The 15,225-nt window shown below is 42.4% G+C and overlaps 1 protein-coding gene across 2 annotated transcripts in view; it reads left to right on the top strand.

The window, feature by feature from the left end:
• Positions 1 to 15,225, top strand: part of LOC126187817 (uncharacterized) — a 256,419-nt gene that overhangs the window by 185,266 nt on the left and 55,928 nt on the right. The gene's annotated exons all lie outside the window — the stretch shown is intronic.

Below are 15,225 nucleotides of genomic sequence, written 5' to 3' on the forward strand. Positions count from 1 at the left end.
AGGATATTTTGAAAAGCAAGTACACATTTCTGGAGTTCAGGGAAACTTGTACTGGTTGCAATGCAGAATCCAGTTGGCCCATGTGACGTAAGAAAGCACTGCAAAGCACCACTTTTTTCTGCATTTTAGAATTTCATTATTTATTCCATTTTTATCTTCATCTTTACCTTTCTCTCTTTGTGTTTTTTGTGTCCCATACTTTACTCCCTGTTCTTAATTGCACTAACTTCATACAGTGGTTACAAAGTACCATCTTTAATGGTTGCTCTCTCGCGATGCCTCCACCTTCATCTCTGCGTCCCAGTGCCCTCACAAGAGATGGGTTTCTTTCAGTTTGGGATCTGAGTAACCTGCCCCTCATTTCTGACATTCCAAAACAAATCCTTCTTTCCTCGTTGAGGATGTAAATAACAGTTCTAAAAGCTAGGAATAGTTTTTCACTTCTTCTGACAATATTATGAAAAGAATAGTTGCTACTCATCATATAGTGGAGATGCTGAGTAGCAGATGGCACAGCAAAAAGGTTGTCAAATGAAGCTTTCAGCTGAACAGGCCTTCATCAGAATTAGACAAAATATACACACACACATGCTCATGCAGATGCAACTCACACATTCATGACCGTAATTCTAATGAAGGCCTGTTTGGCAGTCTTTTTGATGTGCCTTTCTGTGACTCAGCATCCCCGCTATATTGTGAGTAGCAACCTTCCTTTTCATAATATTGTCATTATTCCATTGTTTTCACTTCTTTTAGTAGACATTGGCTGTGTTAGGATTTTCACCTCCTGGATATAAGTGATGGGGAACGAGTCTTTCCCATCATTGTCAATCTGTTGTTGCTGCTATTGCCATTATGATCTACAGTCTGAAGACTGGTTTGATGCTGCATTTCACATTAGTCTGTCCTGTTAAGTCTCTTTATTCTCCATAACTACTTCACATTAATCTATCCTGTTAAGTCTTCATATTTCCATAACTACTAAAATGTGAACTATTCTTTAGTATCTCAGACTATTTTCTATCAACTGATTCCTCCTTTTTTTTCAGGTTTTGCCATAAATTTCTTCTCACTCTGTTTCAATTCAGTTCTTTTCCATTAGCCAGGCTGGTGACTTTCTTTTATTAAAATCCTAGAATTTACATGTTGAAATTACAAATTTCCTAAGAGAGCAAGTTTTTTCTTTACTAGTATTCATGGCTGCAAATCAGTTTTTTGAAGTGACACATCACTTAAGTAATTTTATTCCACATTCAACTAATATTTAAAGTTTTATCAACAATTCTCTAAGTTATAATCTCTTGTCACCACTGAAAATTCCTTCTTAACTGTCATGCAGAACCATTCCTTGTTGTGCCTTTTGTTGTGTACTAACACCAAGTATATGAGAAATCCTCACAGGAACAAGCTTCAGGCTGTTATCAAAAAAGAACTGAAGTGTCGATATTCAATACTGACCTACAAAATGTACATGATCAAGTATGAATTCATATTTAATGGGTTTCATTTTTTAATATTTTCTTCATAATTTAAAAATTATCTTTGTTTTTGTGTTTGTGACAAATTCTCATGTTCATGTTACACTCCTTTGCACTCATAACGGGAAATTGTGAAATGGGATTGGAGCCAGAGAAATCATTGACAGCAAAGAAAATTACTGAGGCGGGCAGTATTACATCAATTCAGTGCTTTTCTTTACCATTCCTGTTTACTTCAGATTTCATCAGTTATTTAGAAACCTACATAGCAAAACTCATCTACTATTTTTAGTAAATCATTTTCGAATATAATTACATTATTATCACATAATTTAATTCACCTATGCCTGATTGCTAACATTTTACTTTTGTTGGTGTTCATCTTATAGCCTCTTTTCAAAACACTATGTGTTCGATTCATCCAATCTTCGAAGCCCTGCAACGTCTCTGAAAGAATGATAAGCGGCAAACCTCAAAGCTCTTATTTCTTCTCCTTGAACTTTTAATTCATTTTCTAAATCTCTCCTTGATTTCCATTACTGCTTGCTCTGTGTACAAACGGAATATCATTGAGGATAGGATACAACACTGTCTCCCTCCATTCTCAGTCCCTTTCAACTCATTTGACTCTTACAACTCCACAGTCATCTCAGTAAAAGCTGTAGATAGCCTCTTCCCCCCCCCCCCCCCCCCCCTTTTGTACTTCATTCCTGACAATTTAAGAATTTCAAAGAATAGTCGACATAGTCAAAAGCTTTTTCTAAATCTACATGTGCTCTAAATGTCCGTTGCCTTTCTTCAGTGTATCCACCAAGATAAGACATTGGATTAGTATTGCTTCACATGTTAGTATATTTCTCCAGCACTCAGATTGATCTTTCCCCTATTTCTCCAGCACTCAAACTGATCTTTCCACAACTGATTGCACTCTTCTGTATATAATTAGTATTAGTACTCTGCAGCCACAGCTAACTTAACTGACAGTGTGGTAATACTCAGACCTTTCTCTCCCTCACATATTTGATTTTGGGATTTATTACATTCTTCTTTAAGTCCGAGGAGTATTTTGCCAGTCTACATGCCAGCTGGAACAGTTTGGTCATAGTTGATTCTTCCAAGAGTCTCAGTAATTCTGACAGAGTATTGATTAGTCCAGGCGCCTTGTTTTGACTTGGGCTTTTCAGTGTTCAACCAAATATTCTTCGCAGTACCACATTCTCCATCTCAGCTCCACCCACTTTCTATTCCTTTATCAAAATATTGTAATATTGATTTCATGTTATTTTTCTTTATATAGCCCCTTGATATATTCCTTCACCTTTGTCCTTCCCACATTACATAGTCCTGGCATTCTATCTGAGCTCTTGATGTTCAGGCAGCTCCTTTTCTTTTCCCCAAAAGTCACTTTAATTTTTCTGCTGGCTGCATCTATCTTTCCCCATGTAACACTTGGTTCTATAGACTTGTATTTGTGCTGGATCCATTCTCCCAGTGTCATTTTTCAAAATATACTGCCGTTGTTGTCTTAATGATAATCATGATCTGGTGATAGTGGCTCTGGTAACAACCTTCCTTCTGCTCATTGTGTTGTATTAAAAAGCTTTAATTTAATTTTGCAGTCATTTATACAAATAAACAATGTTTTTTAAGATGGCCGTCTCTGTAATAGGCTTTCATGGATCTTTGTTGCTTCCATGTGAAATTTTATACAGATATGCCAAACCGTAGGTTGGTACGACCTGATGTCAGACATAAACATTCCTCCTCAAGATGTTCTGTAACATGACAGTTTCCACTCTCTTTCTCAGCCAAGATGTCCCTGAACCGAGTAACCTTATCGGCAATGAGCTTTAGATTTTGTGCCTATTGTTCTATGTTTATGAAGACTGCCAAGTTTTATTGTTTTAACCTATATTGTGTTGCAAGTTTTATTTACTCTAATTTTATACTGATTATCAATAATAAGTCTCACATTAGAAGACGAATATCTGTTTAATGTTGTTTCACAAAAGACTAGAGCTAATTGCTGTTAGAAAGAAACAAAAACAATTATTTCAGATTTTTTTAAATAGACAAAATTTAAATCATTTTAGTTTCATATTTTGAATATAATAGAGGGAAACATTCCACTTGGGAAAAATATATCTAAAAACAAAGATGATGTAACTTACCAAACAAAAGCGTTGGCATGTAAGGCCTTTACAAATGTCTGCTTGTGTCTGTATATGTGCGGATGGATATGTGTGTGTGTGTGTGTGTGTGTGTGTGTGTGTGTGTGTGTGTGTGCGAGTGTATACCTGTCCCTTTTTCCCCCTAAGGTAAGTCTTTCCGCTCCCGGAATTGGAATGACTCCTTACCCTCTCCCTTAAAACCCACATCCTTTCGTCTTTCCCTCTCCTTCCCTCTTTCCTGACGAAGCAACCGTTGGTTGCGAAAGCTTGAATTTGTGTTTGTTTGTGTGTCTGTCAACATGCCAACACTTTCGTTTGGTAAGTTACATCATCTTTGTTTTTAGATATAGTTTCATATTTTGAAAGATATAAAGAGAATGACAGTAAGAGTAATTTACTTGTTGTGTTTATGCTTTCCTGTATTTTACACTGCCTGAATTTTACACTTTTTTGGGTCAGTCTGCTGAAAAGTGTAAACATTGTGTTTCACTGTAGTTAATGTTACAAAATCAGGTCAATGAATAATAGTTGCCCTTGCAACTACTGAAGACACTGCTGCTTCATTCAGGAACTACTTGTTTGTCTGGCCTGTACACAAATACCCCTCCAGTGTAGTTCGCAGCAGCAGCTTTATTCGTCCATACAAGACTATAGGACATGTCAAAGTATTTACAAGTACAGACCAATTTAAAATAAGCTAATTTGTATACACATACATTTACAGACTTCCAGTTGGAGACAATAATCTGATTTGCTCCAGGTATAAAAATACTTTGTTTTACAAACAACTTATTTAGTAATGTAATGCCACACTGTTCACTCATATCTCACTGTCAGTCACTGCACACACTATACACACATTGTTTCATAACACTTCACGCACTACACACACACGCGCACACACACACACACACACACACACACACACACACACACACACGAATCACTCGTGATCTCTGGGCCATTTTCTGTTCTGCAACTTCCGATTTGCTATCCTGAAAAACTGAGTCAGCATCCCTCTATGATAAGTGAGATGTTGAGCTCAGAAAGAGGAAGAGGTGTTAGTACTTTATTTTATCTAAGTAACCCTTCAATGTATAAAACGTATTGCATAGCAGGTACTTTTTAGCTGCCTTTTCAAATAAGTGTATTTTTGCAATTTCTTTAATCTCTTTTGGTAATTTATTGTACAGTTTTATTCCTTGGTAGAGAATGCTGTTTTGAGTTTTATGTTTATTTTTTCTTGGTAAATGTAAGTTGAGTCTAGCTCTTATTCCATGGTCATTGACAGAGTTGTTTGTGCAGTAATTACCAATGTTATTTTTGATGTGTACAACTGACTGGTTAATGTATTCACATGGAGCAGTTAAAATCCCCAGTGTTTTGAACAGATCTTTACAATGGGCTTGACTACGATTTTTGGTTAGAATTCTTGTGCCTCCATTCTGGAGTTGGAAAATTGTGTTCGTATTTTGTGCATTTGTTCCCCAAAAAAGAATTCCATAGCTAAGAATTGAGTGTACATATGAATAGTATGTAACTAAAACGCATTGCATGCTACACACTGATGATAGGATTCTAAGGGCGTAACATGCTGATGACATTCTGTTCTCAAGTACCGTTGTGTGTTCACACCACTTCAGATTTTGCATTTGTTACACAGTCTATAGAGGTGCCACCAACATTTAATTTAACATTGTCATTTTCCCTCTTCAAACTGAAATTAATGGCATTAGTTTTCTTTATTTCAATGTCACTTTATTGCTTATTGACCAATCATAAACTTCCTTGAGAATTTCATTTGCTTTCTCTGCAAGGAGTCCTCTTGTTTTCTCGGTGACTGTAACAGTGCTGTCAGCAACAAAGATAATTTTTTCACCACAAGTAACACTACTGGGAAAGTCATTGAGGTATATCAGGATGTGAGGTGACAGGCGAGTTGCGCGCCCTGGAAATATTCTAAGTTCAGAGTTGGCAGCCGCCGCTCGGGCCGCGCGGCAAGCCGAGCTCATTAACATCCGTGTCGTGCCTCACAATGACCGGAGCACATGGTCCATCGAGCACGTGGCTGGGAATTCCTTAGTGGTGCTGTGCGCCAGGAGGACCAAAGATGGTGGACTTTGTGAAACCTTACTGGCAGACATTTTACAGTTTGTATAGAAATTAATAGTAGTCATATGAGTCATGATACCTCAAAAAGAAACATGTACATTACCATTATTTGCACAACGATTCTGCTGGTGTAATCAGATTTTCAATATATTTATTAGTTTATAGTTTAGTATCTGATGGTAAATTATACAAGTAACACCCAGCAACGAATTTCCAAAATGTAAATGCTTCATACAATTTTGCTGATCACCATGTCTTTAGAAAACTGTTAGTGTAAACCTAAATTGGTATTAATTACAGGCATGTAACTTAATAAATAGTACATAAGTTATTGGAGGTCAAAGTGGGAGATTACTATTGATCACGTCAGGTCATAAGTACTCCACAGTTACATGAAAAAAAAATGGTAGCAGCATGCTTATAACTATATTTATTCATATATGTCTTTGTTTATATCCGATATATACTATTCATGAAGAAATTGGTTAAATATTTACTGTGTGTTAGAAAGCACAGAGACATTAGGCTACTGGCCTACCTTTTGTTGCTATTCCTTTGGTAAATGTTTATTTAATTTGTTTATGTATTTAATAATGTGTGTTAGAGCATGTTTATGGTCCAGCCGTAGGAATATTTATTTAATTTCAAGTATTTAAATGTAAATCCAGTATTTCGTATGTGTTTCATTATGTCTGTGTGGGTGCGTTGGTTTGAAGAAATGGCGCAAGCGCTCTAGCCAATCACAGCGCTCATGAATGGAGAAACTTGGAAGCGAGTTCAGGAGAGAGGACAGGGGAGTTGGTATCAGTACGGAGTTCTGGACAGGACACGGGAGTGAGTGCCGGATGCGGACAGCACTGCATAACGGACGCACAGTCGACAGAAAGACTTGGACAGTGGAGCAGTTTGCGTGTGGTCGCGGAGGATAGAAATATTTCGGAGTGCCAGCCTGTGCTCTTGTGTGATTTCCGTGGCTTCTACAGTGAAGACATAGTGTGCGTTTCGAAGTGAATATCTCGCGAGCTATGTTGTTGTTGATAACTAATTACGTGCAGTAGGAATTTATTGTTTCCCTGTTATTCTACGACCGAGCGAGGTGGCGCAGTGGTTAGCACACTGGACTCGCATTCAGGACAACGATGGTTCAATCCCATCCTGATTTAGGTTTTCCGGGATTTCCCTAAATCGCTTCAGGCAAATGCCGGGATGGTTCCTTAGAAAGGGCACGGCCGATTTCCTTCCCCATCCTTCCCTAATCCGAGCTTGTGCTCCGTCTGTAATGACCTCGTTGTCGACAGGACGTTAAACAGCAATCTCCTCCTCCTCCTCCTGTTATTCTACTTATATTTTATTTTATTTCTGGACCATCAACACCAGTAAGTGTTTTGCAGAAATATACCACATTCTCAAAAGTACTTCTACTGTCATACTCATCATTTAAAGTCATTAAGATAGTACCTGCAGATTTTATTTAATTGCAATCTTTAATTTATAAATTTATATGTTACATTCATAATTCGCTATTGCCGAGTGATAGAAACCTTCGACCGTTCGATTCATGCATGTATTCTTATTGTATACTGTAGACTCAGCAGTATTTGACCTGTAATGCGGCAACTACATATCCCAGCCCCTAGACAATGAAACCAGCCAAAACTTTAATATTGCAATTCTGAATCGGAGGGCACGTAGCTGAGGGCCACCCATGCCATTTCCTTTTTCATGTATTTTCTATTGGAAAACCCTCAAGGATTAGTATTGGTCCTAATATGCTACCTTGCGGAGCCCCTAAATTAATGTATTTTGGTTCTGATAAGTGTTTTAGTAAATGTTTAGATCTATTTGAAGTATGTGTTATCTCTACTCTTCATACCCTATCTGCTAGGTATGATCAAAACCAGTCATTAGCTATCCCTCTTATTCCTAATGCTTATAATTTATTTAATAGAATCTTGTGATCAACTGTATCAAAGGCCTTAGAAAGATCCAAAAATATGCATGTGACACACTCATCTTTGTCAAGAGCAAAAAGTGCAACTTTTGTGAATTCTACTATGGCTGACTACACATTTTTGCCACTTCGGAAACCAAACTGTGATTCACTTAAAATATTGTATTTATTCAGGTAATTCATTAAACTATCTTTCATAGCTGCTTCTTTTATTTTTGAGAATGGTGACAGCAGGGAAATGGGCCAGTAATTTTCTATGTCTTCTGCATCACCTTTCTTAAGCAAAGGTACAACTCTTGCCTGTTTTAACTGCTTTGGAAATGCCCCTGATGTGAAGGATTCATTTATTATATTTGTTAAGGAGCCTTGTATAATCTGTATGTATTGTTTCGGTACACACATTGGTACTTCATCTATGTCTACTGACTTATTATTTTTTAGTTTCTGGACAGTTTTATTGACTTCATTCTCTGTGGTTGGAAGTAACATCATTATATTTAGTGCAACATTATTTACTGGTTTTATATCCATTTGGGGAATTTTTGCTGTAACTTCTCTGCAATTCTTGAAAAATGCTCGTTTATATAGTTTACTAAGTGTTGTGGATCATTTATTACCTTATCCCTCTCCCTTAGCAGTATGTTATTGTGCATTTGTTTGCCTCTCCCCGTTTCCTTTTTTATAACATCCCAGACTGCGTTGCTTTTATTTTTTGCATTATATATTATTTTGTCATTAAATGACTTTTTTTACAGGAATCAGCACCTTCCTATAGATCTTTTTGTATTTCTGATAGAAATTTGAGAATTCTGGATCATTGCAACTCTTTTTTCCATGCAACTGAGTTACTTAAGTGTTTGGGAAGACTTCTTAATACTTTCTGTTATCCATTTGTTTTTTGTGAGATGTTGATACAGACATGCATACTTTAGAAATGCCTTTTCAAAGTTCAGTTTAAATAATGTGGAGGATTTAGAGAATTTCATGTTCGCACTGGTTTCCTTATACAGTTCATTCCATCTTTGTTTTGCTAATTCTTTTGAAATTTTTTTTATTGTAATTTCTGATAGATGTCGTTTGTTGTCTTGTAGTTTAGAGAATGATTCAATGCCTGATTTTACTGTTGTTATTTGACAGAGATGGTCTGATAGTTCAAGATCTTTTACAGCTACATCAAATTTTTCCCTGCCCAGATTTGTGGCCACATGGTCAATTACTGATGCAGTCATCCTTGTTGCACTATTGACCAATAGGGACATGCCAAAACTTTCAAGGATATTGATGAGGGTGCTGCTGGATTCATTTGTGATATTAGTGTTGATGTTAATGTCTCCACACAGAATTATGTTGATCTTTCTACTCAAGACTTATCTAAAACTTCTGTTAATTTATGGAAAAAAAGTCCACACTACCACTGGGAGATCTATACACACACACAATGGTTCATTTCCTGGGGCTATCAAGCCCTGTTAATTCAATAGCTGATATTTCTAAGTGTTTGTCTTCACTTTCTGTACTGAGGTCCTGTCTTGATTTGAACTGTGTTGCTTTTCTGATATAAATGCAGGATCCTCCACCCCTTGAAGCAGTTCTGCATTAAGAGTTTGCCCTTTCATACTATGATAATACTACATGTTGGATTTTTTGTGTCTCTACACCAGTGCTCAGTAACACAAACTACTGTGCAGTTCCCCCCAGGGGGTCCACAACTCTTTTGTGGATACGTGCGTAGCGAGCACGGGACCCCGAGCTAATGTGGCCTTCCTTCCTTTCTGGGCTGCATACCTTCCCTTTCCGCATCCTTCCCCATCCCCCATCTTCGCCCCTCCTCCCCTCACCTCTGGCTCTTTCCTTCCCTTTCTCCCCATCTGGTAGTATGGTTTGTGCCTATGTCCGGAGACGGACGCTCATAAATGTAACGCATTCTTCTCCTTCTTTGCTTGTATGTCTTCTTCCTTCCTTTGTCCTTCTCTTTTCCTTACCTCTTCTCTTTACCCTTTTCTCCGCTGCGGCGTTTGAGACCTCTCTTCTTTCCTTTCTCTTTCTCTTTCTCTTTCTTCCTCCCTGTGCGTGTCTGAAGGCCAACCCACGCATTTTTGTGCATAGCCGGTGACGGGGTAACGCGTAATTCCCCGCCCTGGGTAGACAGGTAGGACACGTATGTACCCCCTAGTAACGGCCAGGTCCAGGGAGGGGTGATTACCCGAGCTGATACCTTCCGAAAGTGCCGATTAGTCCCTCCGTCCGTTTGTCGGGAGGTGTGACCTGAGGTGTGAATAATCACCTAAGGCGGGAGTGCCCTCAGAGAGGGCCCCCACAAGGGAGGAGCGCGCCATCAGAGACGCCGGTAATCATGGGGGATTCTTCCGCAATGGTTTCCTCACCTTCCACTGTGTCTGCTCACAAGCGTAAGTTCACTGAATCTCAGCCACAGACGGTTCTTCCATCGTTGCCACAGTTCCTTGTTGTTTCTCAGTCTGACGAAGGTCACGACTTCTCCACGGTCAACCCTTTCATTATTCAGAAAGGTGTCGACGCAATTGCAGGTCCTGTAAAGTCTTGTTCCAGATTACGGAATGGCACCTTGTTGTTAGAAACAGTCAGTGCCCTCCAGGCACAAAAATTGCTGCGTACTTCACTGCTACACACCTTCTCTCTCCGGGTTGAAGCGCACCGCACTTTACATTCCTCGCGTGGAGTCGTATATACACGCTCCCTCGATGGATTGTCTGATGAAGAAATTCAGCACTATCTGTCTGACCAGGGCGTAACGGCTGTTCATAGAGTTATGAAAAGGGTTGACACGAACATCATTCCAACCCGCACTGTCTTCTTGACATTTGGCAAAGTTCAACTCCCGTCGAAAATCAAAGCAGGCTATGAGATAATTTCCGTTCGCCCTTACGTCCCAAACCCTACGCGTTGCTATCGGTGTCAGCGGTTCAATCACACCAGCCAGTCCTGTTCCAATCCGGCCAAATGTGTTACGTGTGGCAAGGATGCCCATGAGGGTGCTTGTCCACCTCCATCCTCTCGCTGCATCAACTGTATGGGTGACCACGCTGCTTCCTCTCGAGATTGCCCCATTTTTAAGGACGGAAAGCTCATCCAGGAAATCAGAGTGAAGGAAAAGGTGTCGACCTTTGCTGCTCGAAAATTATTCGCCAGTTGACAACCCACCGGGCCTCAGACAGGAAAATACAGCACTGTCCTTGCTTCTCCTCGGCCAACAAAGGAGGCGGCCACGCAGACTTGCGACCTCACCTTTAGTGCCACGATCGTCAGATTGGCCAGCACAAAGATCGCCCGTTCAACCTCACAACTTTCGCCTGCCCACTCTATGGCTCACCCTTCATCGAGTTCTGCTAAATCTCGAGCCCAAAAGTCAGAACCAAGACTTCGAAAAAAAAGCATACTCGTGAAGATTTTTTACGTACCCCAACTTCACAACCATCGGTCCCTCCTTCATCTAAACATCATATTTCCAAGAAGGCTACAAAGAAACCCAGTTCATCTCCTTCTCCGCCAAGGCGTGTCCCATCTACAGCACAACCTGGCGGAAATCGCCCTCGGCCGTCTCCTGTGTCGCCGAGGCGCAATGCTGGTGGCCGATCAACCGGCCGATCGCTGGTGGCAGGAGCTGCTCCTGAACAACCTATGGATCAGGATCTTCTGCCTCCGGCTGAATGCCATTCCATGTTGTCGGTCACAAGTTCTGAGCAGTCGTTGAGTTGACGGCAACCTTGGTCACATTCCTCTATTTTCTGTTCACCCTATGTCTATTGTCCACTGGAATATCTGCGGCATTCGAGCCAATCGGGATGAATTGTCTATCCTCTTACAGTCCTACTCGCCGGTCATCTTCTGTCTTCAGGAAACAAAGCTGCGTCCCCATGACCGCTTTGTTCTCCCTCATTTTCAGTCCGTCCGATATGATCTCCCCTCTGTTGAAGGCACTCCAGCCCATGGAGGACTCATGATTCTTCTCCATGATACTCTCCATTATCACCCAATCACCTTAAACACTTCCTTCCAAGCTGTCGCTGTCCGTCTTTCCCTTTCTGGATATACCTTTTCTCTTTGTACTGTATACATTCCATCGTCCACACCAATGGCATGAGCTGATCTCCTTCATCTTCTTGGTCAGCTTCCACCCCCCTATTTGCTGGTTGGGGACTTCAATGCCCACCACCCGCTTTGGGGATCTCCACATCCTTGTCCACGTGGCTCACTATTGCTAGACGTCTTCCACCAAGCGGATCTAGTTTGCCTCAACACTGGGGTCCCTACATTTTTGTCTGCCTCCACGACAAATTTATCTCATTTGGACCTTGCGGTCGGTACTGTTCCGCTAGCTCGGCGCTTCGAATGGTTCGCCCTTGATGATACACACTCGAGTGACCACTTTCCATGTGTCCTTAGACTGCAGCCTCAACAGCCATATATGCGCCCGCGACGCTGGAAGTTTGCCCAAGCCGATTGGACACTTTTTTTCGTCTCTAGCGACATTCGATGACCGTCACTTTCCTAGCGTCGACAATGAGGTCACTCATATTACAGACGTTATTCTTACAGCTGCGGAACGTTCAATACCACGCACCTCCGAATTGCCCCGGCGCCCCCCAGTTCCTTGGTGGAATGAGGCATGCCGTGACGCAATACGTGACTGGCGACGTGCTCTTCGCGTTTTCCGCCACCATCCTACTTTGGCCAACTGTATCCGCTATAAGCAGTTCCGTGCGCGATGTCGTCCTGTCATCCGCGATAGCAAGAAGGCCAGCTGGAAATTCTTTATTAGTTCATTTAACACCTTCACTCCCTCCTCGGAAGTTTGGAGTCGGCTTCGACGGTTCTCAGGCGCGCCTAGTTTCTCCCCGGTCTCTGGGCTCACTGTCGTGCATGATACATTAGTGGACCCCGTCGCAATTTCTAACTCATTGGGTCAGCACTTTGCTGAGATTTCGAGCTCTTCAAATTACCCGCCAGAGTTTCTCCCGAAGAAACGTGCAGCGGAAGTGCGACATCTTGCTTTCTCCTCTCAAAATCGCGAAAGCTACAATGCTGTTTTCTCCATGCAGGAACTCCAACATGCACTCTCTTCTTCTCGCTCCTCCGCCCCAGGACCGGATGGTATCCACGTCCAAATGTTGCTGCATTTATCAACACATAGTCTGCGTTACCTACTTCGCCTTTATAATCGAATTTGGACCGACAGTACTTTTCCCAGACGATGGAGGGAAGCTATCGTCGTTCCTGTTCCGAAACCTGGAAAGGACAAACATCTCCCCTCTAGCTATTGCCCCATTTCTCTCACGAGTAGTGTCTGTAAGGTTTTGGAGCGTATGGTGAATTACCATTTAGCTTGGTGGCTGGAATCCAGCAGTCTTTTAACACCTGCCCAATGCGGATTCCGAAAGCATCGTTCTGCAGTTGACCATCTTGTTGCTCTCTCCACTTACATCATGAACAATTTTCTCCGGAAACGCCAAGCAGTAGCAATATTTTTTGATCTGGAGAGAGCATACGATACCTGTTGGAGGACAGGCATACTCCGCACACTACTCTCTTGGGGCTTTCGAGGTCGGCTGCCCATTTTTCTTCCCGAATTTATGGCAGAGCTCATATTTAGGGTGCGGGTGAACACTACTCTCTCCCGTACTTTCTCCCAAGAAAACGGGGTACCCCAGGGCTCCGTGCTGAGTGTTGTACTGTTTGCCATTGCCATAAATCCAATTATGGATTGTCTCCTTCCTGATGTCTCGGGCTCCCTCTTTGTGGACGATTTTGCGATCTACTACAGCTCTCAACGGACCAGTCTTCTTGAACGACGACTTCAAGGATGTCTCGATCGCCTCCACTCTTGGAGCGTCGAAACCGGCTTCCGTTTTTCTCCCAGTAAGACCGTTTGTGTTAATTTTGGCGACGTAAGGAGTTTCTTCCACCCTCCTTACATCTAGGACCTGTCAACCTTCCGTTTTCGGACGTCGCTAAAGTCTTGGGCCTTATGTTTGACAGAAAACTGTGCTGGTCCTCCCACGTTTCCTATCTTTCGGCTCGCTGTCTGCGATCCCTCAACACCCTCCGTGTCCTGAATGGTACCTCCTGGGGAGCAGACCGAGTGGTCTTTCTCCGCCTCTATCGCGCCTTAGTGCGCTCGAAATTGGACTATGGAAGCATAGTCTACTCCTCTGCTCGGCCATCTATTCTTCGGCGTCTCGACTCTATCCACCACCGTGGGTTACGTTTAGTGTCTGGAGCTTTTTACACCAGCCCTGTGGAAAGCCTTTATGCTGAGACTGCTGAACCTCCGCTGTCCAATCGGCGAGCAGTCCTTCTGAGTCGTTATGCTAGCCGTCTGTCTTCCATGCCTGCTAATCCAGCCCATGACATTTTTTTCGACGCCTCCTTTGATGTGGGGTACGCAGGCCGCCCCTCCTCCCTTCTACCACCGGGAGTCCGCTTCCGTCAACTACTCCGTTCTCTTTCCTTCCGCTTTCCTAAAACTTTTTTGACAACTTGGGGTACAGCACCGCCTTGGCTCCATCCCCGGATCTGCCTGCTCCGTGACCTTTGTCGATTTCCCAAGGATGGTACCCATTCACTTGTTTATCGTCGGGCATTTGCTGCTCTATGTGCACAAATGAAGGAAGCCACATTTAATTACACCGATGGCTCGAAAACATCGTTAGGTGTAGGGAGTGCCTATATTGTTGGCGACACCCCCAATCAATTTCGGCTTCCCGACCAGTGTTCGGTTTATACTGCGGAGCTTTACGCTGTTCTCCAGGCTGTCCACTACATCCGCCGCCATCAGCGGATACAGTACGTTATCTGCTCAGATTCTCTCAGCTCTCTCCTCAGTCTCCAAGCTCTTTACCCTGTGCACCCTCTGGTCCACCGGATTCAGGACTGTCTGCGCTTGCTCCACCTGGGGGGCGTCTCGGTGGCGTTCCTCTGGCTCCCGGGACACGTTGGTATCTGTGGCAATGAGGCTGCCAATATAGCAGCCAAGGCTGCAGTCTCTCTTCTTCGGCCAGCTATTCAATCGATTCCCTTCGCCGATCTACGGAGTGTTTTATGTCGTCGTGTTGTTCTTTTATGGCACGCACATTGGTCGACACTTCCCCATAATAAATTGCGGGACGTGAAAGCTCTTCCTTGTGCTTGGACCTCTTCCTCCCGAACGCGTCGTCGGGAGGAGGTAATTTTAACTAGACTCCGGATAGGGCACTCTCTTTTTAGCCATCGACATCTTTTAAGCGGCGATCCTCCCCCACTCTGTCCCCACTGCTCTCAGCTGTGGACGGTAAGACACTTTTTAATTGAGTGCCCCTATTTTAATCCGTTACGCTCCCGTCTACAGCTGTCGCCTGATATATTGTCGATTTTAGCAGATGACACGCGCTCAGCCGATCGCGTTCTCGAGTTTATTGCTGCCAGTGAAATGACGTCAGTCATTTGAAGCTTTTTTTGGGGACAACCAACCCCTTTCTGTAGAGGATTTTTAAGCCTT

This window comes from Schistocerca cancellata, chromosome 5 (assembly GCF_023864275.1).
Source record: "Schistocerca cancellata isolate TAMUIC-IGC-003103 chromosome 5, iqSchCanc2.1, whole genome shotgun sequence".
NCBI classification, from domain to species: Eukaryota; Metazoa; Arthropoda; class Insecta; order Orthoptera; family Acrididae; genus Schistocerca; species Schistocerca cancellata.